We start from the raw sequence: 27,978 nt of genomic DNA, 5'->3' as shown, positions 1-27,978 counted from the left end.
GAGGGTCGAAGCGAGGACCAGCGGGTGCGAGAGAGAACCCAATAAAGGACAACGGAGAGCGACAACCTGTCACAGTGTCCTTTATTACACTGGTGTCAGAAGTGAACCAAGATGTCTAAGCATCTTAAGAAGAAGAACGTACCTGCACCATCCTCGGACGAGGAAGATGAGCTTCCGATTGAGGCGGCATTCCCGACGATGGAAGGAGGGGGCGAAGTGTGGACGGGCGACACGCCGGGGGTGCAAGAAATCGTCGGCGCGGCGGGGCCGTCTGTTTCAGCGGGCGCTGAGGAAGGTTGGCGGCACGTGACGGCTCAACTTGAGTTGCTGCGGACCACGCTGACACAACTGTGTGCCCTGGTGACGACGGCGGCGCGGCCGGATCGTCCAGCAGGAGAGCCGTCCACCATTGCAGCCCACGCGACGCTTCCTGCCTTCTCCGCCACGTGGCAAGACGCCACCATCTTGGGCGGTGCCGGGGGCGAAGTGCGGGAAGCCGCCATCTTGTTAGCACGGGAAGCCGCCATCTTATCAGCGCGGGAAGCCGCCATCTTGTCTCCATGGGAGGCCGCCATCTTGGCTATGCGGGAAGAGGCTATCGTGTCACCACCGCGTCAAACACCGTCGGCGGATTATGGCGACTCGGGGACCCCCAGCCATCGGCTGACGGCGCTCAAGGAATTTTCCATTGGCGGCGACTAGAGTGCGTTCGCCTGCTGCTTTGAGGCCGCAGTCCGCTAGGCAAAATGGACGGATGCGGAGGCTCTAGAAGTTCTTCCGACGCTTCTGGATGACGAATCGGTCAGGTTTTTCCGTTCCATTAAAGCCGCAAGAAAGACTACGCTGAAGGATGTATTTGAACAGATGGCGGAAGCTTATGAGCCCCCCGACGATGCTCATCGCAGGTTTATTCAACGGCAGCGGGCTCTGGAGGAATCTCCCGTGGCTTACCGGGGTGCCGTCTTGGAATTGGCTATGGCCGCATACCCGGACACGGAACCTGACTTGCTAGAGCCTTTGATTTTAGGAAAAATATTGGAGCTGTCCAGGGATTTGGGCATTCCCATGCCTGTTTGCGGACACGAGCAACTGACCTCCCGGATAGCGGCTAAGTGCCTGGACGCGCAATTTAACCTGCGCCGGTGGAAGCAAGTGACGGCCTGGACGGGGAGCCCAAAAATCGAAGGTGGTGCCATGGGATAGGACCCGTCCAAGGCCGTGTACGTGCGGGACGAGAGGGGGCCTGCGGAGTTGACGGCAGCCACGACCCAGACGCCTACTCGGGGGGCTGCGGAGTTGGGGCCGGGGCCACCGTTGCGAGATCGCCAGGACAGGGGGAGCGCCGGACGACGGCTCGACCTGTTGTGCTTCCGCTGTGGTCGTCGGGGGCACTTCGGCAGGGAATGTTGGTTTCGCCCTCGTCCGCCGCTCCGGCAGGAGGCCCCTGACAAGGAGGCGCCGCGTCAAGAACAACCACGACAGGCAAGTCGGTATGCATAAGACACCCGGCAAGGCCTATCACCTCATGCATCGCTTTCGCCGCAGGGTATGGATAATGTTGCTAACGGGGGAACGTGCGAAGGGCCGCGTCGCTCGCTGACACAGTGGCGTAAATTGGCATGGAGGGTGGTTTCGGCCGCTACCGGGTCGTCCACTGTGCCGGGTTCCATCCAAGGGGTGGAGGTGCGTATTTTGGTGGACTCGGGTGCGTCCACGACCATTATCTCGGACGTTATATTACACCTCCTGTCCATTCCTCCGGAAAGGGTGCGACCCGTTTACGACTCGTGCATAGCGGCGAATGGGGGAAGTATGGGCATTGTGGGTCAGGTGGACGCCAGCATTACGGTTGGTGGTGTTTCGGTTTCTGGGACGGTGTTGATTTCTAGGTCCCTCGCTGTGCCCTGCTTGTTGGGAACGGATTTCCTGGCAAAAATGCCCATTCAGATTAGGGTTGATCAGAATTGCATCCAATTACCGGGGGGCCGCCAAATTGCCTTCTTGCCATCACCCTGGGGCCAGTCCGTTCCTGACCGCCAGCTTAGCTGGGCAGGGCCTCGCACGTCGCGGGGACACGATGATGAGCCACCGGCCCAACGAGCCGAAATATCAAGTGGCCAGCATCAAAAATCACGGTTAAGGTTGCAGTAGATACGAGTGTAACACGTTTATTTGATTGAGCAAGGTTATTATTGTGATTATCATGATAAGAGTTTGGGGGAAACGAGACGACGATGGGAGGAGGGAATTCCAAATTGTAGCTGTGGAAAGGGAAGGAGCTGAAATAATAACAAGCGGTGCCACCTGCAGTGGGGTGAGTGAGCGAGTGAGTGGATAATTAAGTGAGTGAGTAGGTGAGTAAGTGAGTGAGCAGGTAAGTGAGTGAGTAGGTGAGTGAGCGAGTGATTGAGCATGGGAATCTGTGAGGGAATCGAACCCAGGGATCTTCTTGTGAGAGGCACAAGGATTAGCTCATGAAGAATTAAGTGCAGAACCACATTTAACGCGGTGGCTTTTTCCGTGCAGTCGTTAGTGGGCGACCGAGCCGAGACCATCAATGTCACCGCACTTGAGAACTCGGGCGGTGGTGGAATCCCGAACCCGACCGCCACCGCCGCCAGCACCGTCTTGTCCACGCGGGTAGCGGCTCAGCGCTCTGACCTCTCGACCTCTGAGTCACCCCGTGCCGCCGTCGCTCTCCCCGTGGCGTCCACCGCGCCGGGCGCCGGAGTCGCCAGGGCGCGAGTTGAGTGTGCGGCTCGGGGGGAAGCGGCCGTCGTTGATTTGTTCTGCTGGCACCGAGCAGGGAGACGGCGGCGATGGCGGCGCTGGCGGAAAAGTGGCGGCGATGGTCGCCGCGGGGTGGCCTCCGAGCGACGAAGTCCCCGCGGAGAAGCGCGACGAGGCGCTCCTCTACGGCCTCGAGGATCGGCCGCCCATCCTCGTGTGCATCATCCTCGGATTCCAGGTCAGGGGGTGGTCAGCGTCGTCGGGGCGGGGGGCGGCACTCGCGTGACACGGCAAGCTGCAGACTGGGCTCCATTCCGCACTTAGAGAGAGCGACGCTCTCACTCAGTGAGTTTGTGTGTGAGTGAGTGTGAGTGAGTGAGCGTGAGTGTGAGTGAGTGTGAGTGTGAGTGAGTGTGAGTGAGTGTGACGGTGAGTGACGGTGAGTGTGAGTGTGCGAGTGGGCACAGGGGGGAGCACAGGTGATGCATCTGCCCGTTATCTCAGTCAACCAATGGGCACCTGGACCTGTTCTGTGACTTTGCTGCCAGCAGCAGCAAGCCTTCCACATCTCACGCGGCCTCAATGTGCACGTCACCTGGTGGCTCTTGCTGTGAGTGCGTGACAGTGTTCGGAGTACGGGGAGCGGTGGTTGAACGGTTAGCACGCTGCGCTACGAACCTGGTGTCCCGAGTTCTATTCTCACTCAACTCATGATCAACACCAGTGACGATCTGAATAGGTCCTGGGCCCCCTCTAGGCATACTCCGTCTCAAATTAGTAACTGGCGCGATGTGTAAACATCGCCACTGGGGAGACAAAGGCGGCCGGGCGTGGTGCTGGCCACCTACTCCCTCGTGTGCCGACCCGGCCTTCATAGGTACTCGCTAACAGCACTTGCCCCAACAGTCTGTTAAGGCTACACGGGGATCTCTGTCTTTGTATTTGCGCACGTGAGTGTGGGGAGCGGCGGTGTAGTGGTTAGCGCGCTGGATTGTTTGAGGAGCTCACGAATCGCAGGGCAGCAGCTCTAGCAGAGAGAGCAGGAGGCGTCTGGATGGCTGTGCGCCTCACGTGCCCGTCCACAGCACTACCTCCTCGCGTTCGGCGGCATCATCGCACGCGTGAGATTTCTCCGGGTGCTCCAGTTTCCTCCCATTTCTATAAGCACTCATTAATTGGCTGCAAACATCTTACAATAAAAATCATTGTAGCAGGGCCTTCCTGAAAAAGAGTCATACAACTCAGTGTGGCTCTCCTCGATAAACTTGTAATTAGTATAACATTATTAGTATTATTATAAATTGCCACCTGTTTGCCACCTGCACGGGGATTGATTGTTGGCCCACAATCGAGGGCCACTTGGCGCCCACGCTGTGGGGTCCCCGCGCCTCGCGAGCCCCAAGCTCGGCGCTCCACGGCGCCCCCCCCGCCCCCCCCCCCCGAGCTGTTTGTTTGACTCTTGGTGACGACCGCACGCAGCTGCAGGGCGCCATCATGGTCGCGTCGCTCTTCTAAGTGGCGCTGGGCCTCACGGGCGCCATGGGACCGGCCCTGCGCCTCATCGGGCCGCTATCCATCGCGCCCACCATCACCCTCATCGGCCTCTCGCTCTTTGGGGAGGCCGGACGCAAGAGCGGCGGCCACTGGGGAATCGCGTGCCTGTGAGTGGGCACCACCCTCGCCACCACGGCCTAAACCTCACCCACTCACCCACCCACTCACTCACCCACTCACTCACCCACTCACTCACCCACTCACTCACTTACCCACTCACTCACCCACTCACTCACTCACACTCTCACTCACACTCTCACTCACACTCTCACTCACTCACTCAAACTCTCACTCACCCACTTAATCACTCACTCACCTACTCACTCACCCACCCACTCACTCACACACCCACTTATTCATTCACTCACCCACTCACCCACTCACCCACTCACTCACTCACTCACCCACTCACCCACTCACCCACTCACTCACTCACCCACTCACTCACCCACTCACCCACTCACCCACTCACTCACTCATCTATGCACTCACCCACTCACTCACCCCCTCACCCATTCACTCATCTACGCACTCACCCACTCACTCACCCACTCATTCACTCACTCACTCACTCACCCACCCTCTCACCCGCTCACTCACTCACCCACTCAATCACCCACTCATTCACTCACTCATTCACTCACTCATCTACGCACTCACCCACTCACCCACTCACTCACCCCCTCACTCATCCCCTCACTCACCCACTCACTCATCTACGCACTCACCCACTCACTCATCTACGCACTCACCCACTCACTCACCCACTCACTCACCCACTCACTCACCCACTCACTCACCCATTCACTCACCCACTCATTCACCCACTCATTCACCCACTTACTCATCTACGCACTCACCCACTCACTCACCCACCCACTCACCCACCCACTCACCCACTCACCCACTCACTCACCCACTCACTCACCCCCTCACCCACTCACTCATCTACGCACTCACCCACTCACTCACCCACTCACTCACTCACTCATTCACTCACTCATTCACTCACTCATTCACTCACTCACAGGGCCGGCCCGAGGCATAAGCGAACTAAGCGGCTGCTTGGGGCCCCCTGGCCACCAGGGGGCCCCCGAATCGTTTTTTTTTTTTACAATTAAATAACTTAAACAAGTGATATAAATGAATTAATGAATGAATGAATAAATGATTCAAGACAAGAAAATTCTGTCGACAACTGCTGCTTTGTCACGGCTCACGGATGTCACGGCTCATTGACAATTCGCGTGGGCGCGGGCGCGGGCGCGGGCAGGTGCGCGCAATTGTACGTCACGATAATAAATACGCCTAAGCCATGTCACAAAAAAGGACGTATCCCTCTGGTGCCGAAAAAAGAAAAAAGAAAAGGACCGAGGAGGAGAAAAAAGAGCGAGATAAAGGTATGTTTGCATTATTATTTACAGTATGTTTTGTGCAGCAGCAGCACATTGTTGAACCCTTGCTGTTCTTATGTTTGCTTTCATTATTTAAGTATCTTTTTTTTTGTAACATTCTATTTTTGATTAGATTAATGTTTGTCTATTTTGGTTTTATTTAAAAGATTGCACATTTAATGCACATTTGCAAATAATTTATTTAATATGTTTTTTGTGACCGTTTGTATTCAGAAGTTTTAATAAAAGAGTGAAGTATTTTAAGTGTTGTTTTTATTTTTTATTAATACATAACCTCACTGTATTCGTTTATAATATTCGCTATAACATTATAGTGTGACATTTGTGTCAATAATCTTCTAGCACAGATGAGTCTGCGTGGTGGGAGGGGGGCCCCCAAATCAAATTCTGCTTAGGGCCCCCAAGAGGCTCGGGCCGGCACTGCTCACTCACTCACCCACCCACCCACCCACCCTCTCACCCGCTCACTCACTCACCCACTCACTCACCCACTCACTCACCCCCTCACTCACCCACTCACTCATCTACGCACTCACCCACTCACTCACTCACTCACTCACCCACTCACCCACTCACCCACTCACTCACCCACTCAGTCACCCACTCACTCACCCACTCATTCACTCACTCACCCACCCTCTCACCCGCTCACTCATCCACTCACTCACTCACTCACAGGTAAAGATCCCCCTTATAGCCTTATCAGACTGTTCGGGCAAGTGCTGATCGCGAGTATCTAAGAAGGCCGGGTCGGCACACGAGGGGGGTAGGTGGCCAGCACCATTCCCGGCCACCTTTGTCTCCCCAGTACATCACACCAGGTATTTCTTTGAGACTGAGTTGACCTAGCAGAGGCCAAGAACCGGTTCAAATAATCGTCACTGGTATTGGCCGTGAACGGGAATTGAACCTGTGTCGCCAGGTTCGTAGCGTGGACCGCTCCACTCACTCGCGTGCTCACTCGGCCACCAAGGTGCAGTGTGCAGTAGTTCCACAGTAGACGGCGATGTTGCTGCTAATCCTAATTGAATAATTTGCAGGTACTGAAGTTTTCCCACTTGGCAAAAAATGTATCACATTGACGGGCACTGAATGGGGAACCGTGTGAATGTGTTGGTCCTATCGCTGCGAAATCCAAAGCCATTAGAAACCGCCACGGCTGTAAGTCGCCACACCGCGAGTGATGACGCGCACCTCCGCGTGTGATGACGCGCACCTCAGCGTGTGCCCAGGACCGTGGCCCTGATCGTGCTCTTCTCCCAGTACCTGCGCGACGTCGCCGTGCCGGTGCCGGGGTTCGTCGGGGGGCGGTGCCGTGTGGTGAGGTACCCCGTCTTCAAGATGTTCTCTGTGAGCCTCCACCTGCACGGGCGCACCCTTGCATTCAGCCCCCACAGCGTCGTCTCCATCATCATCATCATCTCCATTCTTGTCTCCATCATCATCTCCATCATCTCCATCATCATCTTCATCATCATCTCCATCGTCATTTCCATCATCATCTCCATCATCTCCATCATCATCTTCATCTTCATCATCATCATCATCATCATCTCCATCATCATCTCCATCATCATCTCCATCATAATCTCCATCATCATCTCCATCATCTTCATCATCATCTCCATCATCATCTCCATCCTTGTCTCCACCGTGCTCATCAGTACAGTCAATCAATGTTGACTAGTGCCCTATTCCTCTGGAAGCCTCGTATATGGTGAGGACTTGTGCCTTTACACTCGAGTGACCCCCGTTACCACTCGCCTCAAGGCAACACTCAATCAAACCTGTGAACGACTGTGAGCGACAGGTTTGAGCCTGTATCACTCTACACGCATCTGCTCGATGGTCGACGTGAATTGCAAGAAATCTGCTCAGATTGAGAACGTTTAGGCAGAACCCGATGGCACTTCTCATTAACAACGGCCACTTCGTCTCGACACCCACGCACCTTCTGCCGTGGCGTTCTTCGGAGACGCCGGTGGAACCGTCAACCGCATCAAAGCATCAACAGGCCGCTGTGCACATCTCCTTCGTGAGTGGAAAATTCAAACCAAGCCACAGTGGTGCGGTCGTGGCCATGCAACCAAAACTATGGCCCATATAGTAAAGCACTTTCATGGAGGAGGTGGAGGAACAGCGACACGACACGAACTCTCTCTCTGCTGAAGCCCTCTCGTCGTCGCCAGAAGCAGCAGCGGCCGACCTCGACATTGGCATTTAGCTTCTGAGCATGTTGCTGTCATCGCGCGTGAGAATAGAATGATGCTGTGAGTATCATGGAGGGAAACCACCACTACTAACGATGTCATCATGGTCACGTTCACGATGACACGGAAATTGTTCCTGATCAAGCCGCCCACCGTCACGCAGGGGAGTGTCAGAGCGCCTTCCACGCGATGGGTGACTCACATCTCGTCTCAGCACAGTGGACAGGGCACACCCGTTGGGAGCTTCCCTCGGCACGTGGCGCGCGAGTGGGCGTAGTCCACCAGCAGAGAGGGGAGGGTGACGATGGCTACCGTGCGTACATCCCAATTGAGTGATTCGCGGTGGCATTTTTTTAGTTTTGGCAAATTTAGACCACGACGCCAGCACACGATGGGCCGCGACTCGCTCCGAACGCCGTCACCACGCGGGGCCTTTCACGTCCACCGCGAAGGAGGCAGACGGCGCGCGGCGCTGTTACGGTTAACGCGGTGGCGCGGTAGTAACCAGGGTGGCCTGCCGGGTCGGAACCACGAGGCTCGGGAGCAAGGGGCGAACGCGCTGCCGCTGCTGGGCCGTGCGGCCGCCGTGCTCGTTATGTTCACGTGAGAGGTCCCTTCCACAGGAACGTGGAATATCCACAGCCGTCTCAGGGCCAGCAATACACCGGGCATGACACAATAACAACAACAATGTGTTGGACATGAGGTTATGTCGACCTTGAGGCCACGAATGTTGGAGAAGGTTTCGTGTTAAACATTACAGCGCCGCACGCACCGTTCATGTTGGGGAAGCAGTTTCTCGTTACGCAACCGAAGACGGACAGCAGCGTTTAATCATTCACGGGAATAGGTCACGAATCCGAACAGAAGTCTCCCCTCTCAGCATGCGGTGATCATTCACGGACATCTGTGAGCAAGAACTTCATAGCTCATCGGATTCCTCCTCCAGTCTAAATCAAGATGCTGATGAGGACTATGTTGGTGACCGGGCTGAGACCATCAACTCACGAGTGGCTTGGAACCTGGATTCGAACCCAGGACCAGAGCGCTGTACGGCCAAGCGCTCTGGCTTCAGAGCCACCTGAGAATCTGCGGTGTTATCACCGGGCTGGCGATCCGAGTCTAACTCCAACTGACGTGGTGTGGCGGTGGCGCAGTGGTTGGCGCACAGCGCGACAAACTTGCTAGAAAAGAGCTTCGTTGAAAAGAGCTTGATAGCTCATTGGATTCCTGCTACAGTCGAAAGTCAGATTCTGACAAATCCGGCGACAGGAGTTTGATTCCCAACCCGTTCACGACCCATAATAGTGGTGACTATTTGAACCGGTGTTGGACCTCCCCTAGGTTGACTCAGTCATAAATGGTGTGTACTGTCAACATTGGAGAGACAAAGACGGCAGGACGTGGCGCTGGCCAGCCACCCCCTCGTGCGCCGTGGCGGCCTTCGCGGGTGCTCGCTCACGGCACCTGCCCCAGCAGTCTGCCAAGGTGACGACACGAGGGGATGTTTGTACAAGTTGTGTGTGTGCCCCTGTGCAGGGGCCGTGTGCGTGCCTCGTGGGGAGTGGTGGCGAAGTGATTGGGGTGCCCTGTTACGACCCCAGCGACCCGAGTTCGCTAACAGCTCTTGCCTCGAAACTCTTCGACTTAGCGGGGAATATTTGTCTGTGCGCCTGAAGTATATGTGTGTGTGTTTGATCATGGTGTGGTGTGTACACATCACTATTAGGGAGACAAAGGCGGCTGAGGGTCGTGTTATTATGTGCTGTGCTGGTCTTCATAAGCTCGCTAACAGCACTTGCCCGAACAGTCTGTTAAAGGCTATGTGGGCGATCTTTGTCTTTGTATATGTGATCTGTGTGTGTGTGCATGCGTGGCTGATCCGTGTATCAATGCGCGCACGTGTAGCCAGCGATTAGCCAGGGCTACGATGTCAGTGAGAGGGGCGCTGGACGAGGGTGGAGGGATGCGGAGTGGAAGGGCGTGTGAGGGGAACTGAATGCGGCACTCGTGCAGAGTGGAACTCCCAGCGAGGTGGGCTCGAACATATTCAGTGCTCAGGTGCAGAGAGAGGTAACCACCTGGTGAGGCACACCTGGAGCCAGAGAGAGTGCGGGGAGATTGAACTGAAGAGGGTACAAGTGCGATTGTGGCCTAGCAACCCATGTGATGGGCCACATGGTAAACTCATAGTGAACTCATAGAGATCCATGTACGTCCACGGGTGATGTTAGATCTGTACTGTGTGACCTCTGTACCGTCGCAGGACGGTGCAGTTGTTACACTCCACCATCTCCATCATCCTGCTGCAGTAAATAAAACCAATGGGGAATGGCAGTCGATGGGCCATATAGTGAACCACTGTAGCCTGGGCTGCAGGAGCAGTACAAGGACACGGACGCTCTCTCTCTCTCTCCCTCTCTCGGCTGAAGCCTCCCTCTCGTCGTGGCGAGCGGCAGCAGCAGACCCCGAGACAGAACGCATCGCTGCTGGGTAAGAGCCGGGTGCAAGTCGAGAAGGGGGAGTCACCCTGGGACCGAGACACTGATAGCGTGGAGCATGACCATGTGATGCATTTCTCCATCATATATCCGTCTTCAGAATTGTGCCAATTACAAATTGGCACACATCCCATCAGGCACCACAGCTTCCTGGGAGTGCACTAACTTCAGCTGCATTGATTTCGGCGCAAGCGGAACTCTGGGCCATTCGCTACCCCGCCGTGTCTCTCGCTTGAACCACTGCAGGGCGCGCTGCCAGAAGCGTTGTCTGCACAAAGGGACCCTCAATGGAAGACGATTCTCCATTGTATATGACAGCATTATTATTGTGAGCACTGTATATGCAACTAGCGGAAGTACCCGGCGTTGCCCGGGTGAAAAATATATTTCTTAAAAACCTTACATATATATACACAGATACTAGGGTATTGTCAAAGCCCGGTGGGCCGTTTGTACATTTCTATACTAACAAATATATAAAAGGCTTGCACAAGTCCAAAAAGTTGTTGAAAGTGTGGGGTAAATAGTTGATGTAAAAGGTTTCCGAAAATTGTGGACCCCCCCCCTCAAAAATATCTTTACACCTCGTAGGTATATATACCTACACACCTTACAACAGAGGAAGTAGTATCTATTGACTCTGTAGTAGTATCTACTGACTGTACCGTAGTATCTACTGAGCCAGTAGTAGCTACTGACTGTGTCGTAGTATTTAGTGACTGTAGTAACTACTGACCATCGTAGTATTTACTGGGCTACAATAGTATCTACCGACTATATAGTCGTAACGACTAACTGTATAGTATCTGCTGACTCTATAGTAGTATCCACTGACTATAGTAGTAACTACTACATCTATTGCAGTATCTACTCACTCTATAATAGTATCTACTGACTCTAGTAGCTACTCACCGTGGTAGTATGTACTGACTGTATAGTAGTACTAGCGGTTAGTACCCGGCGTTGCCCGGGCGAAAAAGGCAGACACACATGTAGTTACACACGCAAATCCATTGACACACACACATAGAGTTACACGCACAAATAGACTCACACATACATACATAGACTGAACAACAACCGGCATTCGCCACTAAGTGGTGGTGACGTCACGACAACGCTTGTGCCAGGCTATGTGCACCTTGAGGCCACGTGAAGTGTCGAACGCCCGCTGGCAGGAGGTCACGGGGCAAACCCAGATGGCACAGGTCGATTGACTGAGGAGACTGGCTGATGCACCACCTGTGGCCCATACTGTGGCAACTTTCTGTGCTTTAGCCACCCGGCGCTCCGCTCGTTGTTGTGAGCGTCGCTCCTCCGCCCTCCGTTGTTGTTGGAGGGTGACTGCCTCCAACTGCCCAGTAGCGTCCTTCAGGAGCCTCCTCCACAGAGGCCGATCTTGACACGGCTGGTACCAGTCATCCGCAAGTGGACTCAGCACCAAGTCCTCCTGTAGCACATCACTCCATGTCTTCTCCAGCCCGTGCCGCGCCCTTTTAGCCCCCGAGATTCCGGCAGATTAAAAGCTGTTTAGACATGCGGTGGCTGGCCATGCGGGCTACATGACTCAGGCAACGCAGCCTTACCTGCCGGAGGTCACCGATGGAACTATCCAGATCTTTCAAGGATTTGTGAGCTCCTCACACAATGCAGCCTGGTTAAAGCCAGGATGGATCATAGGCAGGCCATCCTAAATGTTTCTAACCGGCGAAGATGTTCCATTAGGGGGTCCAAGTTTTGCAAGCATAGAGAAGGGAGGGAATGGCCGTGGCCGAGAAGACCTGAAGCTTCGTATGAAGTGATAGACCAGGTAGCTTCCACACAGCGTCACCCAGGCAATGAAAAGATAATGCAGCTCGACTGATTCGGAGTGAGACCTTTGCTGTTAAACCGGAGCCAGTCACACACTGGCAAGGTATGGGAAACTCTCCACTGTCTCCACAACTGCCCCATCACAAATTGGGAGTTGCGGGGGTGGAGTGTCAGATGGTACAAAATAGGCAGGCAGGTGCTTAGTTTTGGTGAGGCTGATGGTAAGGCCCCCCACCTGTTGGTGACAAGCTCCAGGTTTAGCAGCAGCACCTCGAACTCGTCCTCCGAGTGAGCAGCAATTAGCAGATCATCGGAATACATAACGTGGTTGAGCAATAGGTAGCGATCCCTTGACCGCACCCGGCCATCGATCAGCCTCCTATTGTATCTGTAGCAGATGGGAATTCTTCCAGTACAGGCATTGGAGGCTTGACGAACTACGTGGTCCAAATATATGTAAAATGATGTGGGCGCCAGAGGGCATCCCTGTTGCACCCTAAGGTGTAAAGGGAATGGCTCTGACTCACGGCCACGTAGTTAGACGCGGGGTCGCTCACCATCATGAAGGTCCTTTAAGGATGGTGATGAGTGGGTCAGGGACTCGGAAAGCACGAAGAGCAACCCAGAGTCCAGGCCTACTGATGGTATCATTGGCCTTGAGCAGGTCAATAAAGCACACGCATGGACTAAGATGCACACATGGACCTACAGACACGCAAATAAATGGACTTACACTGACTAACATGGAGGCATGCACACACAGCGACTAACACACACGCACATATCGACTCACACACACACGTATGGACTCACACACACATAGACATCCACTTGAGATACACACACATGGAGTTACACACACATATCGACGTACACACATACAGCGACTCACACATACATCGACTCACACACAGACATACGTGGACTCACACACATTGACGTAAACACACATGTACTTACACACACACATCGACTAAGACACACACACATGGATTTACACACACATACATAGACTGACCCACACATTGCCCTACACACACATACACATATGGACTGTGACACACAGACATGTACTTTAGATACACATGGATTAACAGGCACATAGACTCACACACACGCATTCCTTACACACACACATCGAGTGACACACACACATATATGGACTTACACACACATGTGGACTAACACACACAGCGATTGATACACACACACATGGACTGACACACACGCACTTGTACGTACACACACATGGGGCGTTGTCCGTTTGATAAAGACAGACACACACATGGACTTACACACAGACATGGACCCACACACGTAGAAACCCATTTTCTTACACGCACACAAACACATATGGACTCACACACACAGACATCGACTTTAGGGACACACATGTAGTTTCTGCACACGAACATTATAATTGTAATATTAGGCAACTTATTAGTTTCATAATAGTGAGCGAAACAGAGTTGTTATGTGCACACAAACATTATCATTGTAATATTTGTAAACTTACTTGTTTAATAATAGTAAACAATGAACCTCAGTTCTTAGCGAAAGATGCAATAAAATTGTACTTTACATTGGCGTGGTGACGCCTCGTCCCGTGCAGAGCCCGCGGCCTCGGCTAGATTGGCAAGCCGGAGGAGGTGAGACATTGCCAGGCTGCTGGCTGGGCCGCTACCCCCCCCCACCATCCCCCCGCCCGAGGCAGAATAATACCAAGTAAGCGTTGTCATAATATTAAATTAATATGTAAGGGCTTTATAGCAGTAATTGCACGCATTGGGGTGGTGGGGGGGTGGGTAGGGGACATCACACTGTGAAGAGAAACCGGCAGCGTGATGTGTATATTTATTCCATGTTAAACGCGTGAAATAAAATGTCCCCGTGAGCTGGAGCGAACGCGCAGTACTTGGTAGGGTCCGCCCCCCCCCCTTCCCCCACGCAATTGGCGTCACTTGGTACGGTCGACTGCGCGCAATAAGTAAATAATTAATAATAGAAACGGCACAAATGTGTTAATTAAAGTACTTTAACGTTTACTGATGGGAAAACGGAATAGCCTATTCCCACCACGGGGCTTAGGACATGCCGCCCGGCAATTTTTTTTTTACGTGAAGGTCACCATCCGAGAGCCAAATCCCCCGCAAGCTCGAGCGCGCGGAGACTTTTATATATAAGATGCCAGGGACACTTGACTGCTTGGTGATGCACGTGGCCTGTGATACAGCATCGTGGAGGCGAGCGTTGGTGGCTCACATGACTCCCCGTGGACATTCAGGTGTCGTACCGTGAGGCTCGCCAGGAGAGGGCAGTCCAACAGAAATGTGGACTCCACCTGTTCCCTCTGTATGGGATCGAGTGTTTCCCCTTCTCACGCGTGCGGTTTCTCCGAGCGCTCCGGTTTCTTCCCACGCGTAGACGCTCATTAATCGATCGATGTCACCTTCATATTCAGAGGAACAAGTGTTGGCGGCGGCTATCGCGTGGCTGCCTTCCGGCTTGCCTGTGGCTCTTCTCGAGTAATACACTTTGTGCGAGAGCGAGCTGACGCTGTGCGCCGTCGCACGCTGTATCCAACACTCACACACTCATCCTGCTGCTGATTACTGTTATTTGATGATTCTCGTTCACCCTGGCTACCGAGTCCCAAGACTCTGTTCAAGAGGGTCCTGCAAAGTTTCGTAGATTGAGGGACGATTATTGGCACGTTCGATCCCAGCTGAGTAATTTGCGGTGTCATTCTCTAATTGTTTGGCCCGCGACGAATGGCGTCACGGGTCTCAAACGTCCACTGTGAAGCAGACGGCGCTTGGAACCCTCACGGTAAACACGCAGAGCAGCAATGGCCAGGGCGGCCTGCCAGATTCTAACCGCAAACCTCTGCAACGAGCAGCGACCTGCCACGGGCGCCACTCGCTCGCCCTCAGCACGTGGGTCATTGCGCGTGGGCGACGTCGGGTAGCATAGACGTGGGCGCGGAGTGAGGTACAACAGTGGTGCTCGTGCGCCCTCTGCTGACCGCCCCGCGTAGCGCTCGCGGGCTGCCCGCGGCATCATCGCCGTGGCGGCCCCCGGTGGAGGCACGCGGCTCTGAGGGCGTCCTCAACAATGACGCAACGCTGCTCTTCACCTGCAGGCTGCGCCACAGTGTTCCAAGAGTTGCCTTTGAGCTACGCCATGGCTAACATGTCTACTGTAATAATGTGACTGCTATTAGCCAAATAACCCTGGAGCTGAAAAATTACCAGCAAATTACTCAATAATAATATTCACATTCATATGTGTATTGGTGTGCCCTGTGTTATTGAGAACCACGGGGACATCCACGGGGACAACCACGGGGAGTACATGCAACATGCGACATGCAACATGTAACTCCACATACCCAGGCGTCAGGGTCGAGCCGGCGCGACCTCCTGCGCACCAGGCGAGGGAGGTGAATTCTCCCCGCCACCCCGAACCGGACGGTGACGACGGCTGCCCCCCCCTCGCGCAGGTCAGTGGGGCGCGCCGACGCTGGGCGCCGCCTCTGCGCTAGGCATGCTGTGCGGTGTGGTCGCCTCGGCGCTCGAGTCCGTGGGGGACTACGCGGCGTGCGCGCAACTCGCCAGGGCGCCGCCGACGCCGTCGCACGCCGTGAGCCGCGACCTCGCGGTCGAGGGTCTCGGCTGCCTGCTGGCCGGGTTGCTGGGCACGGGCAACGGCACCACCTCCTTCAGCCAGAACATCGCCGCGCTGGGCATCACCAGGGTGACGGTGGACGGCCGTGTGTGGGTGTGTCTGTGTGTGTGTATGTGTCTGTGTGAGTATCTGTGTGTGTCTGTGTGAGTGTGTGTGTCTGTGTGAGTGTCTGTGTGAGTGTGTGTGTGTCTGTGAGTGTCTGTGTGTGTGAGTGTGTGTCTATGTGTGTCTGTGGGTGTATCTGTGTGAGTGTCTGTGTGTGTCTCGTTGCGTGGGGAGTGGTAGTGTAGTGGTTAGCACTATGCTGCGCTACGAACCTGGCAACCCGGGTTCGATTCCCGCTCACGGTCAATACCAGTGACGATTTTCGGAACCGGTCCAGGGCCTCCCCTAGGTCGACTCAGCCTCAACTGAGTGCCTGGTGCGGTGTGTAAACATCATCACTAGGGAGACAAAGGCGTCGGGGCGCGGCGCTGGCCACCCATCCCCTCGCGTGCCGTGGCGGCTTCTCGGGTGCTCCCTCACAGTACTTGCCCCGACGGCCTGTTGAGGTCTACACAGCTGGGGACCTTTGTCTCGCTGCGTGACAATGCAGGTGGGCAGTCGGCTGGTGCTGCAGGTCAGCGGAGTCATCCTCGTGCTGATGGGGATCTTCGGGAAGTGTGGAGCCGTCTTCATCACCATCCCCGAGCCCATCATCGGCGGCATGTTCCTGGGCACCTTTGGAATGATCGCCGCCGTGGGCATCTCCACCCTGCAGGTTCGTGCGGCAGGCTGCGGTGAGGATACCGTGCAGGAGGAACGCAGATGTTCGCGATTCGGACCCGGCAGGCCACACTGGTTAACACTGCGACGATGTATTCACCTTAAACAAACACTCGCCCTCCGCTTCACGGGTGGACGCGACAGATCCCGCGGTGTTGTTGGAAAACAGCAGGAGCCCATCGTGTGGCGGCCTCATGCTACAACTTTGCCAACAAATAATTGGGAGATTTGGCAACTCCGTTGGTTTTACACAAACAGTGGCAATTGTCGCCTGAGCTACCGGCAGGCTGATGCCTGCTGCTTGTCCCACACGGGGTTGGCATGAGATGCGGCTGCTGTGTCTGTGTCTGTGTGTGTCTGTGTGTGTCTGTGTGTGTGTGTCTGTGTGTGTCTGTGTGTGTGTGTCTGTGTGTGTTTGTCTGTGTGTGTTTGTCTGTGTGTTTGTGTCTGTGTGTTTGTGTCTGTGTGTTTGTGTCTGTGTCTGTTTGTGTCTGTGTGTGTTTTTGTCTGTGTGTCTGTGTGTGTGTCTGTTTGTGTCTGTGTGTGTGTGTGTCTATGTGTGTTTGTGTGTGTATTTGTGTTTGGGGAGCGGTAGTGTAGTGGTGTGCGTGCTGCGCTATGAACCCGGCGACCCGGGTTCGATTCCCGCTCATAGCCAACACCAGTGACGATTATCTGAACCGGTCATGGGCCTCCCCTAGGTCGACTCAGCCTCAAATGAGTACCTGGTTCAGTGTGTAAACATCGCCACTGGGGAGATAAAGGCGGTCGGGCGTGGTGCTGGCCACCCATCCCCTCGTGTACCATTCCGGCCTTCATAGGTGCTCTCTAACAGCACTTGTTAAGGCTATACGGGGGATCTTTGTCTTTGTGCAATCTCACTGCCGACGTTTTGTTCTCTCCTGGGAGGTCCCAAATTCTCTCCGTGGGTTCTAACGGGTGCAGAAGTGTGCTCGCAAATAGCAGCAAGACGCAACTCCCCATCCGCATGCTTTGCGTGTCAAAATTACTTCTCATTTACCCAGGACAGCCACACTGAGTCCTGCTACATTGGGCTGTTTGACCAACACCAATGCCGTTGTCTGATGGCATAGGTTTCCTTCGGAAACAGGGGAAGATCACACAAACGCCACACTCGGACACACTCACACGCTGCAGAATGGGGGTCAGAATATACAAATTCCACAAGGAAAGGCGCCCGATTTGGAATCGAACCCATGTGGTTTCTGCTGCGAGGCACCGGCTGCGCCACCCACATATAAACCACCGCATCGCGTGCGCAATGCTGTCAGCCTTGTCGCGACCACCGGCTCACAAGAGCTGAACGCCTTGGCAGTGATATCGCTTCGCCCGCCAGCTCACCGCCACCGTGAGCCCCGACGCCCGTGTGCCCCTGCCGTGTCAGTACGCAGACATGAACTCATCCAGGAACGTGTTCATCGTTGGCCTGTCCATCTTCTCGGGTCTGGCCATTCCAGCCTGGCTCAAGGAGAACCCCGGGGCCATCAACACCAGTAGGGACCCACTGCTCACAGGCGCCGCGCACGCAGCCCGGCGGGAGCGCGTCTGCCGCTCGTTCTTACGCAGGCTCGCGGTTCGAATCCCGCAGCCCACCCTGGTTAATGCTGCAGTGTCATAACCGCTAAACCCCGACGCGCCGTCTGCCTCCCTCACGCGCGACGTCGTTCGGAGCGTCACCAGCGGCCAGTCGCGTGCCGGCGTCGTGGTCCAAATTGAGCAACTTGGAAACTTCCACCGCAAATCACTCAATTGGGATTTACGTGCGACAGCAATCGTCACCCTCCCGCCCGCCTCCTGGCAGACTACGCCCGCTCGCAGGCCACGTGCCCAGTCAACTTGTGCACACACAGGGACAGCTGCCACCGGGGGTGCCCTGTCCAATTCGTTGAGATGAGACGTGAGATGTCAAGGAGGGCGTTCGACCAAACCACAACTCGCCATCGACGTGTTGAGACGGCCACGCTGGGGCCGTGTGGACCGTCACCACACCAACGATGGAAGTGGAAGACGGATGTTGCCTGTCACTTGTTCTCCGACTGCTCTTTTAACATCATCATCGTGAGCTTAAAATAAAACACGCCCACAATGTACCTGGCACTGGCCAAACAGCCCAATGCTGAAGTATCATCTACCGAAAGAACCAAAGAGAATGGATTCCTGCAGTCACGAAAGCTTCAAATCAAGATATATGCAGATTATTCAATTGGGGTAGCACTTGGCAGGACCCTCCTGAAAGAGAGTCTTGAGCCTTCCTTGGGTCAACAAACAAAATAAATAAAACCCATCAGCCATGTTCGATCCACTACTGGATGAAATCATCCCCAAGCCGCGGCCACCTCTCGCGATCCTGGCGATGCAACGTTCCACCCTGCACACAAACTGCTTCCACCGCTCCGTCTCCGGCACGCGTTCCACTCCCTGGCTGCCGCTCCGCCATCTTCGCCGCCCATCGTCTCTTCTGGCCGTGATGCGTCCGGCCCGAGCCTCACTCCATTTTCCTTTCGCTTCGAATGGCCAACCAATCGATATTTATTGCACGTGCCAATATCGGCCTCAATAAGGTCGGCATCGGTGCACATTGCAGCAGAACGGGAACGGCCCCGATGGCACGGAGCCACAGGAATGAAGACAGAGACCCCTCACGCCTTCAGCGGCTCGCACCGACTGAGCAGAGTAAATTACAAAATAAAGTGCAGCCATGCACAACGACTAGCAAGATAAAAGTAAGGAGTGGATAAAATAAATAATAAGTAAAGAAAAAAATGTCCCCTTCTTTGTCTGCAACATCGTGCGCATGCACTCCCCTCCACGCGCTGCTCTGCGTGTCTCACAGCGCAGCTCCCAGCGTGCCGCTCGCCACGCTTCTTTGTCCACTCTTCAGGTTTCGTTCTCTGCGTCGACCGTGGACGACCAGCGGCCAGCGGCGTGTCTGGGCCATGCAGCGTCGCAGGGAGTGCGCACTGACGTGACACTTTCTTGTTTGGGATCCAGGTTCAGATTTTCTAAAAGCCCTCCGACCTGCTCTCCTCCATCCCTCAATGTCACAGTTTTAATGTTTTTTCTCCGCCTACAACAGCTCTTCTCGAGCGAAGTTAAAACAAACACCACCATTATTGTTGTGGCATTTATCTCCTGGGCAAAGTGCTGCCGTCATGCACAATGAGTTAATTCTTCACAGTCGTCTGTAATCCGCTGCTGGATGAAGGCCTCGCTATCCACTATGTTTGAAAGTACTACTACCACTATTATTGCTTGTCCAAGGAAATCCCCTCTGAGCTTCAAGACTGATTTTTCAGGAGCGTTGTTCCAAGTTTTCACAGCAGGGGGCGGCCTTGCTGCTGCTGCTGCTCTGTGCAATCCCCATTGAGTGTTTAGTTTGTTGTCCTTCCCCCGCACCTCCGACGAGCATGGTTGGCTACGTGTGGTGCAAAAGAAGTTCAACACACACACACACGCACACACAACCTGCAGGCGATAGTTCAGCATTGGGATGTTGTTGGCCGATTACGGTTACACCGCGCGTTGTGTTGCTCAGCCGTGGGAGGGAGCCGGAGGGAGCCCGCTGCAGCACGTGGGGGGGGGGGGGGGCACGCAGCAGAGGGTGACAGCGGTTCCGTCTCTCTGTCTTTCCCTCCGCGTGGGGCAGAGGTGGCGCCGATCGACCAGACGCTCACCGTGCTGTGCACCATGAGCAAGTTCGTGGGAGGATTCCTCGGCTTCGTCCTCGACAACACCGTGCCCGGTTCGTTGTCCTCTCACCGAGTCTCACGGTGGAGCCGTGATCCGTCCACGTCGCACGCGCGTTTCACGGCGCGTCTCACGGCGAGATGTTAACTCCCTCGCCTGGTATGCAGGAAGTTGTGGGCTCGATCCAGACCCTGACGCCTTCTGTGTATTTGGAGTTTGAATGTTTTCCCCGTGGTCGCGTGGATATTTCTACGGGTCCTCCGGTTTTTCTCTCCATATTTATAATCAACATCACGCGTTTAGAGTATTTGGAAGCAATACATTTACACGTGATAAGCCGCTTCATTGAGCTTTCATTTGTGGCCGGGTCGCTTCTGAAAAAGAGCAACGTACAGTGTAGCTGAGTGGGCCTTACCTGGTGAAATAAAAAAATAGTTTATCTCACAGCACGCCGCACGCGTCTAACAGTGCGTACTGAATCACTATGGAGTCTGCGCTCCGTCACCGCAGAACAACTCTCTGTCTCTCTCTGCTGAAACCCTCTCGTCGTGGCCAGCAGCGCTTGACATTGGCATTCAGCTCCTGAACAGGTTGCTGCTGCTGCCATCATACGCAAGAGAGGGAGAGACGGGAGGATAGGCGCGAGGAACCACAGGCGAGGGGGAAGGCAGCGACCGGGTGCTGTGCTGGCGTCGCCAGCTGTTGCCCAAGCTCTGCTGGTCCTCTTTACATTCAGATATTTTTCCCCAAATAATGAGCGCTTGTGCGTGTGAGAGGAAACCTACCCATGCGATTGCAACACGCAATCCCCAATGATTGCCCGAGCTCTGTGGTTCTATCATGGGATGTTTGACCAACTCCAATTTAATGTTTGTACGTGTGGGAGGAAAACCGAAGGGCCCGGGTAAATGCAGCCATCCCTCTGAGGTCACCAGAGTGCAGTGCGCCAAGATGGGGCTTTATCCAGATCGGGCCGGGTGGCTCAGAGGTCAGAGGTCAGATCGCTGAGCAAGGCGATTGCCGGGTCCGGGTTTCATCCGGCAGTCACTCAACCGGGTTCTCAAGCGTAGAGAGCTGATGGCCTCAGCCCAGTCAGCGATGATGCACAAAAAAAATTACTACAACAATTCTGCATTCATTTCTTGAGATGAACTCCAACTCCTGAGAATTTAAAGGAATGGTTCGAGTCGTCACGAAACGACGCAACCTCACTCCCGCGTGCGGAGTGCGTGAAAAAATGTCGCTAAGAGTCTCACTGGACCGTCCATCTCGGAGGCAGCTCCGGCGTGTCCACTTCTGCGCAGGCCCCTTCTCAGGACGCGAACGGCATGGTCGGGATAACACGACGACCAAAGCGGCGACGGTGGGCGCTCGTTTGAACCGCGGCGGTGGCGGCATGGCGGCACTTTGATTACGCGGCGCAATTGGCGCTCCCGGCCTGCCCCCCCCATCCCATCTCGCCGCCCGTCGCTCTGCCAGGCACCGTGGAGGAGCGTGGGCTGTTGGCGTGGAGGAGCCACGGGCGGGGCGACCCGCACGGCGCCCAGGGCGGGGGCGAGGCCGCAACGCGCGTCTACGACCTGCCGCTCGTCGCGCCGCTGCTGCGCAAGTGGACGTGGCCGCGCCGCGTCCCCGTCTGCCCGACCTTCGGGCAGAGGCCGGCGGGCGCGCAGGTCGCCGTGGGAACGAACTGCGCCATGTAGCCGTGGCGACGGCGGCGGGGCACCCGGCTTGGAGGATGGATCGGCGACGGCGTGGGATTACCAGAAAACGAATTCTACGATTTGTTATTGTTGTTGTTGCCAAGTGAAGCCCACTGAGCGACGTAGCTCTTTTTCACGAGCCACCTAGCCACAAGTGACAGCTCAACGAAGTGGCTTACCATGTATGGGAATTTATAGTCGCAGCCAAATAATCTAAACGCACGTTTTTAAATGTGGAGGGATAAAACGCAAACTCCAAATATACAGGCATCGTCAGGGTCTGGATTGAACCCACGCCCTCCGGCATACCAGGCGAGGAAGATAACATCTCCTAGCCCCCACGGCGCCCCAGCTTCAGCCAAATCGAGCCAAGCACGGTGCGTTGATCACGTGACTTCAGTGCTGTGACGTCACATCGCAAACCACGCAATTGGGATCACACAGCAGCAGCAGCAGCGACATCGCCCCCCTACTGCGGAAAATTGGCAGAATCCTCCTGAAAAAGTTTCCTTGGGACTCAGTGAGGCCTTCCTAGGTAAACGAGCGTATTAGTCATCATAATAATGTAGCTCTTTTCATAGATGAATACAGATTGTGTGCTTGTGTATTATAGATTATATCTTGATGTTTTACATGTCCAAATAAATAATGTTTTTTGTTAATATCAATCAGTCAACTATAAGACTCCCTTGATAATGCGATGCATGTTTTACCACAAAGCATGATGTGTGGTGAATGCAGACGTGGCGATAGGCGTCCGTTTGGCATTTGAACGTCTTAAATCCTCCTGTATACTTGCCGGAAAGGTTAAAGCCTATTATTTTGTCAACAAATTATACATCATGTAGCCATTATAATTACAGCGGTACAGTATATATAATGACTAGTGCAATGATAAGCTAAGACTGCAGTCATAAGCTAAGGCTGCAGTGATAAGCTAAGACTGCAGTGATAAGCTAAGACTGCAGTGATAAGCTAAGACTGCAGTGATAAGCTAAGACTGCAGTGATAAGCTAAAACTGCAGTGATAAGCTAAGACTAGTGATAAGCTAAGACTGAAGTGATAAGCTAAGACTGCAGTGATAAGCTAAGACTGAAGTGATAAGCTAAGATTGCAGTGATAAGCTAAGACTACAGTGATAAGCTAAAACTAGTGATACGCTAAGACTGCAGTGATAAGCTAAGACTACAGTGATAAGCTAAGACTGCAGTGATAAGCTAAGACTGCAGTGATAAGCTAAGACTGCAGTGATAAGCTAAGATTGCAGTGATAAGCTCAGACTGCAGTGATAAGCTAAGACTGCAGTGATAAGCTAAGGCTGCAGTGATAAGCTAAGACTGCAGTGATAAGCTAAGACTGCAGTGATAAGCTAAGACTGAAGTGATAAGCTAAGACTGCAGTGATAAGCTAAGACTGCAGTGATAAGCTAAGACTGCAGTGATAAGCTAAGACTGCAGTGATAAGCTAAGACTGCAGTGATAAGCTAAGACTGCAGTGATAAGCTAAGACTGCAGTGATAAGCTAAGACTGCAGTGATAAGCTAAGACTGCAGTGATAAGCTAAGACTGCAGTGATAAGCTAAGGCTGCAGTGATAAGCTAAGGCTGCAGTGATAAGCTAAGACTGCAGTGATAAGCTAAGACTGCAGTGATAAGCTAAGACTGCAGTGATAAGCTAAGACTGCAGTGATAAGCTAAGACTGCAGTGATAAGCTAAGACTGCAGTGATAAGCTAAGACTGCAGTGATAAGCTAAGATTGCAGTGATAAGCTCAGACTGCAGTGATAAGCTAAGACTGCAGTGATAAGCTAAGGCTGCAGTGATAAGCTAAGACTGCAGTGATAAGCTAAGACTGCAGTGATAAGCTAAGACTGAAGTGATAAGCTAAGACTGCAGTGATAAGCTAAGACTGCAGTGATAAGCTAAGACTGCAGTGATAAGCTAAGACTGCAGTGATAAGCTAAGACTGCAGTGATAAGCTAAGACTGCAGTGATAAGCTAAGACTGCAGTGATAAGCTAAGACTGCAGTGATAAGCTAAGACTGCAGTGATAAGCTAAGACTGCAGTGATAAGCTAAGGCTGCAGTGATAAGCTAAGGCTGCAGTGATAAGCTAAGACTGCAGTGATAAGCTAAGACTGCAGTGATAAGCTAAGACTGCAGTGATAAGCTAAGACTGCAGTGATAAGCTAAGACTGCAGTGATAAGCTAAGGCTGCAGTGATAAGCTAAGACTGAAGTGATAAGCTAAGACTGCAGTGATAAGCTAAGGCTGCAGTGATAAGCTAAGGCTGCAGTGATAAGCTAAGACTGCAGTGATAAGCTAAGGCTGCAGTGATAAGCTAAGACTGAAGTGATAAGCTAAAACTGCAGTGATAAGCTAAGACTGCAGTGATAAGCTAAGACTGCAGTGATTAGCTAAGACTGCAGTGATAAGCTAAGACTGAAGTGATAAGCTAAGACTGCAGTGATAAGCTAAGACTGCAGTGATAAGCTAAGGCTGCAGTGATAAGCTAAGACTGAAGTGATAAGCTAAGACTGAAGTGATAAGCTAAGACTGAAGTGATAAGCTAAGACTGCAGTGATAAGCTAAGACTGCAGTGATAAGCTAAGACTGCAGTGATAAGCTAAGACTCAAGTGATAAGCTAAGACTGAAGTGATACGCTAAGACTGCAGTGATTAGCTAAGACTGCAGTGATAAGCTAAGACTGCAGTGATAAGCTAAAACTGCAGTGATAAGCTAAGACTGCAGTGATAAGCTAAGACTGCAGTGATAAGCTAAGACTGCAGTGATAAGTTAAGACTGCAGTGATAAGCTACGGCTGCAGTGATAAGCTAAGACTGAAGTGATAAGCTAAGACTGCAGTCATAAGCTAAGGCTGCAGTGATAAGCTAAGGCTGCAGTGATAAGCTAAGGCTGCAGTGATAAGCTAAGGCTGCAGTGATAAGCTAAGACTGCAGTGATAAGCTAAGGCTGCAGTGATAAGCTAAGACTGAAGTGATAAGCTAAGACTGCAGTGATAAGCTAAGACTGCAATGATAAGCTAATACTGCAGTGATAAGCTAAGACTGCAGTGATAAGCTACGACTGCAGTGATAAGCTAAGACTGAAGTGATAAGCTAAGGCTGCAGTGATAAGCTAAGACTGCAGTGATAAGCTAAGACTGCAGTGATAAGCTAAGACTGAAGTGATAAGCTAAGACTGCAGTGATAAGCTAAGACTGCAGTGATAAGCTAAGACTGCAGTGATAAGCTAAGGCTGCAGTGATAAGCTAAGACTGCAGTGATAAGCTAAGACTGAAGTGATAAGCTAAGACTGCAGTGATAAGCTAAGACTGCAGTGATAAGCTAAGACTGCAGTGATAAGCTAAGGCTGCAGTGATAAGCTAAGGCTGCAGTGATAAGCTAAGACTGCAGTGATAAGCTAAGACTGAAGTGATAAGCTAAGACTGCAGTGATAAGCTAAGACTGCAGTGATAAGCTAAGACTGCAGTGATAAGCTAAGACTGCAGTGATAAGCTAAGATTGCAGTGATAAGCTAAGACTGCAGTGATAAGCTAAGACTGAAGTGATAAGCTAAGACTGCAGTGATAAGCTAAGACTGCAGTGATAAGCTAAGACTGCAGTGATAAGCTAAGGCTGCAGTGATAAGCTAAGACTGCAGTGATAAGCTAAGATTGCAGTGATAAGCTAAGATTGCAGTGATAAGCTAAGACTGCAGTGATAAGCTAAAACTGAAGTGATAAGCTAAGACTGCAGTGATAAGCTAAGACTGCAGTGATAAGCTAAGACTGCAGTGATACGCTAAGACTGCAGTGATAAGCTAAGACTGCAGTGATAAGCTAAGACTGCAGTGATAAGCTAAGATTGCAGTGATAAGCTAAGACTGCAGTGATAAGCTAAGACTGCAGTGATATGCTAAGACTGCAGTGATAAGCTAAGACTGAAGTGATAAGCTAAGATTGCAGTGATAAGCTAAGACTGCAGTGATAAGCTAAGACTGCAGTGATACGCTAAGACTGCAGTGATAAGCTAAGACTGCAGTCATAAGCTAAGGCTGCAGTGATAAGCTAAAACTGAAGTGATAAGCTAAGACTGCAGTGATAAGCTAAGACTGCAGTGATAAGCCAAGACTGCAGTGATAAGCTAAGACTGAAGTGATAAGCTAAGACTGCAGTGATACGCTAAGACTACAGTGATACGCTAAGACTGCAGTGATAAGCTAAGACTGCAGTGATAAGCTAAGACTGCAGTGATAAGCTAAGACTGCTCGAGCCACGTGACCCCCCTTGTCAACGTGAGCGACTTGGTGTCAAAGTGACAGCTTCATGTGCGCAGTGCTGCACCTCGTTTGTGTGTTGTTACATCTACGTGTGATTTAATCTACGTGTGGTTACATCTACGTGTGATTACATCTACGTGTGTTACATCTACGTGTTGTTACATCTACGTGTGTTACATCTACGTGTGATTTAATCTACGTGTGGTTACATCTACGTGTGGTTACATCTACGTGTGTTTGTGGCTAACTCAGAGTATGTCTCTGTATTTATCATGGAGGAATCCGATGAGCTATGAAGCTCTTTGTCACATGTCCAGTAGGGGCACAATCCAAAAACAGGACAGGAGTGCAAAGTCGAGGAAAGGTAAACAAGTGACTGAACATAAAATTAATACATGAAGTATAGAAGTGCACATTGCATGAGTACATACACTACTGCCGATCTGTCAACACTGAACACAACCTTGGGCGAGGCAGCACAACAACAACAGCAGCAGTCCCAGACCACAGCAAAGCAACAGGGAGTCGTCCCTCAGTAGCACGGCACATGAACACATCGAGCCGTCGCTACACGGTCAGCTACACACTGAGAGGAAATCAGCCTGCGTGGAACTCCACAGGGCTGGACTCAAAACAAGGAGACTTCCGTACAGCAAGTTGGTATTTTTTAATGAGACATATTTATACATTTGTGCACTGTAGATTTTATATCAGGTACACGTGGTTTGCTCCATGCCACGTGGTTTGATATCCCGTGACGATATTTTCCCACAAGGACGCAACGGTGATCGTGGACGTTCACAGTCTGAGTTCAAATCCCGGTTGGGGGTTCACTCCAGGGTTCCCAGAATGAGTAATACTTTGTGGGGAAGGCGAGAGTGGTTGTCACGTAGAGAAAAGACCGTTCCCGTCACAAGAATGTGGAGTTTCCACCACTGTCTCAGCACTCGAAACAGAAGACGAGACTTGAATTGTCATTTCAGAAAGAGGTCGCCCTGAATGTTGCTACTTGTATCGGGCGGCAATGATTACAGTCTCACGGATTGGATCCTGACCGTGACTCAGCAGCAGTAACCTGGCCTGGCTACTACTGATGTCACGTGATTCAGCAGCACTAACCTGGCCTGGCTGTTACTACTGATCAGAACCGGCCCTAGACCTTTGGGGGCCCTAAGCAAAATTTGGTTGGAGGCCCCTTTGATGTATGATTTTTTTCACCCACTAGCTAGCAGTGACTCTAGGGGGACCCTCTGCTGGCCACGGGGCCCTTTGCAATTGCAAGGGTCGCTTAGTGGCTGGGCCGGCTCTGCTACTGATATCACGTGATTCAGCAGTAACAACCTGGCTTGGCTACTACTGATATCACGTGATTCAGCAGTAACAACCTGGCATGCGCTACTACTGATGCCACGTGATTCAGCAGTAATCACCTGGCCTGGTTGTTACTGCTATCACGTGATTCAGCAGCAGTAACCACCTGGCCTGGCTACTACTACTGTCACGTGGCCTGGAGGAACAAGACGAGGCGCCTCGCCGCAGCTGTCAGGCCTCGACGTCGGCACCATGCGCACGATCAGCACGACGAGGCCGGCACCACGACGGGGCCAGCCCCG

The 27,978-nt window shown here is 52.7% G+C and overlaps 1 pseudogene across 1 annotated transcript; it reads left to right on the top strand.

Annotated features, from left to right (window-relative positions):
• Positions 1–111: 111 nt before the first annotated feature.
• Positions 112–22,719, top strand: LOC144737909 (solute carrier family 23 member 1-like; annotated as a pseudogene). Its single transcript, XR_013589157.1, has 14 exons — positions 112–506; positions 906–1,186; positions 1,401–1,546; positions 2,645–2,968; positions 3,816–3,866; positions 4,084–4,391; positions 6,932–7,124; positions 9,926–9,982; positions 15,260–15,308; positions 15,704–15,978; positions 16,505–16,669; positions 18,080–18,188; positions 20,342–20,437; positions 21,862–22,719. The product of XR_013589157.1 is annotated as a solute carrier family 23 member 1-like (transcript).
• Positions 22,720–27,978: the final 5,259 nt, after the last annotated feature.

This window comes from Lampetra planeri, chromosome 1 (genome assembly GCF_965212315.1).
Source record: "Lampetra planeri chromosome 1, kcLamPlan1.2.h2, whole genome shotgun sequence".
In the NCBI taxonomy this organism is placed as follows: Eukaryota; Metazoa; Chordata; class Hyperoartia; order Petromyzontiformes; family Petromyzontidae; genus Lampetra; species Lampetra planeri.
Note: the sequence above shows the minus strand (reverse complement) of the source record. Positions and strands in the feature narration are given on the sequence as shown.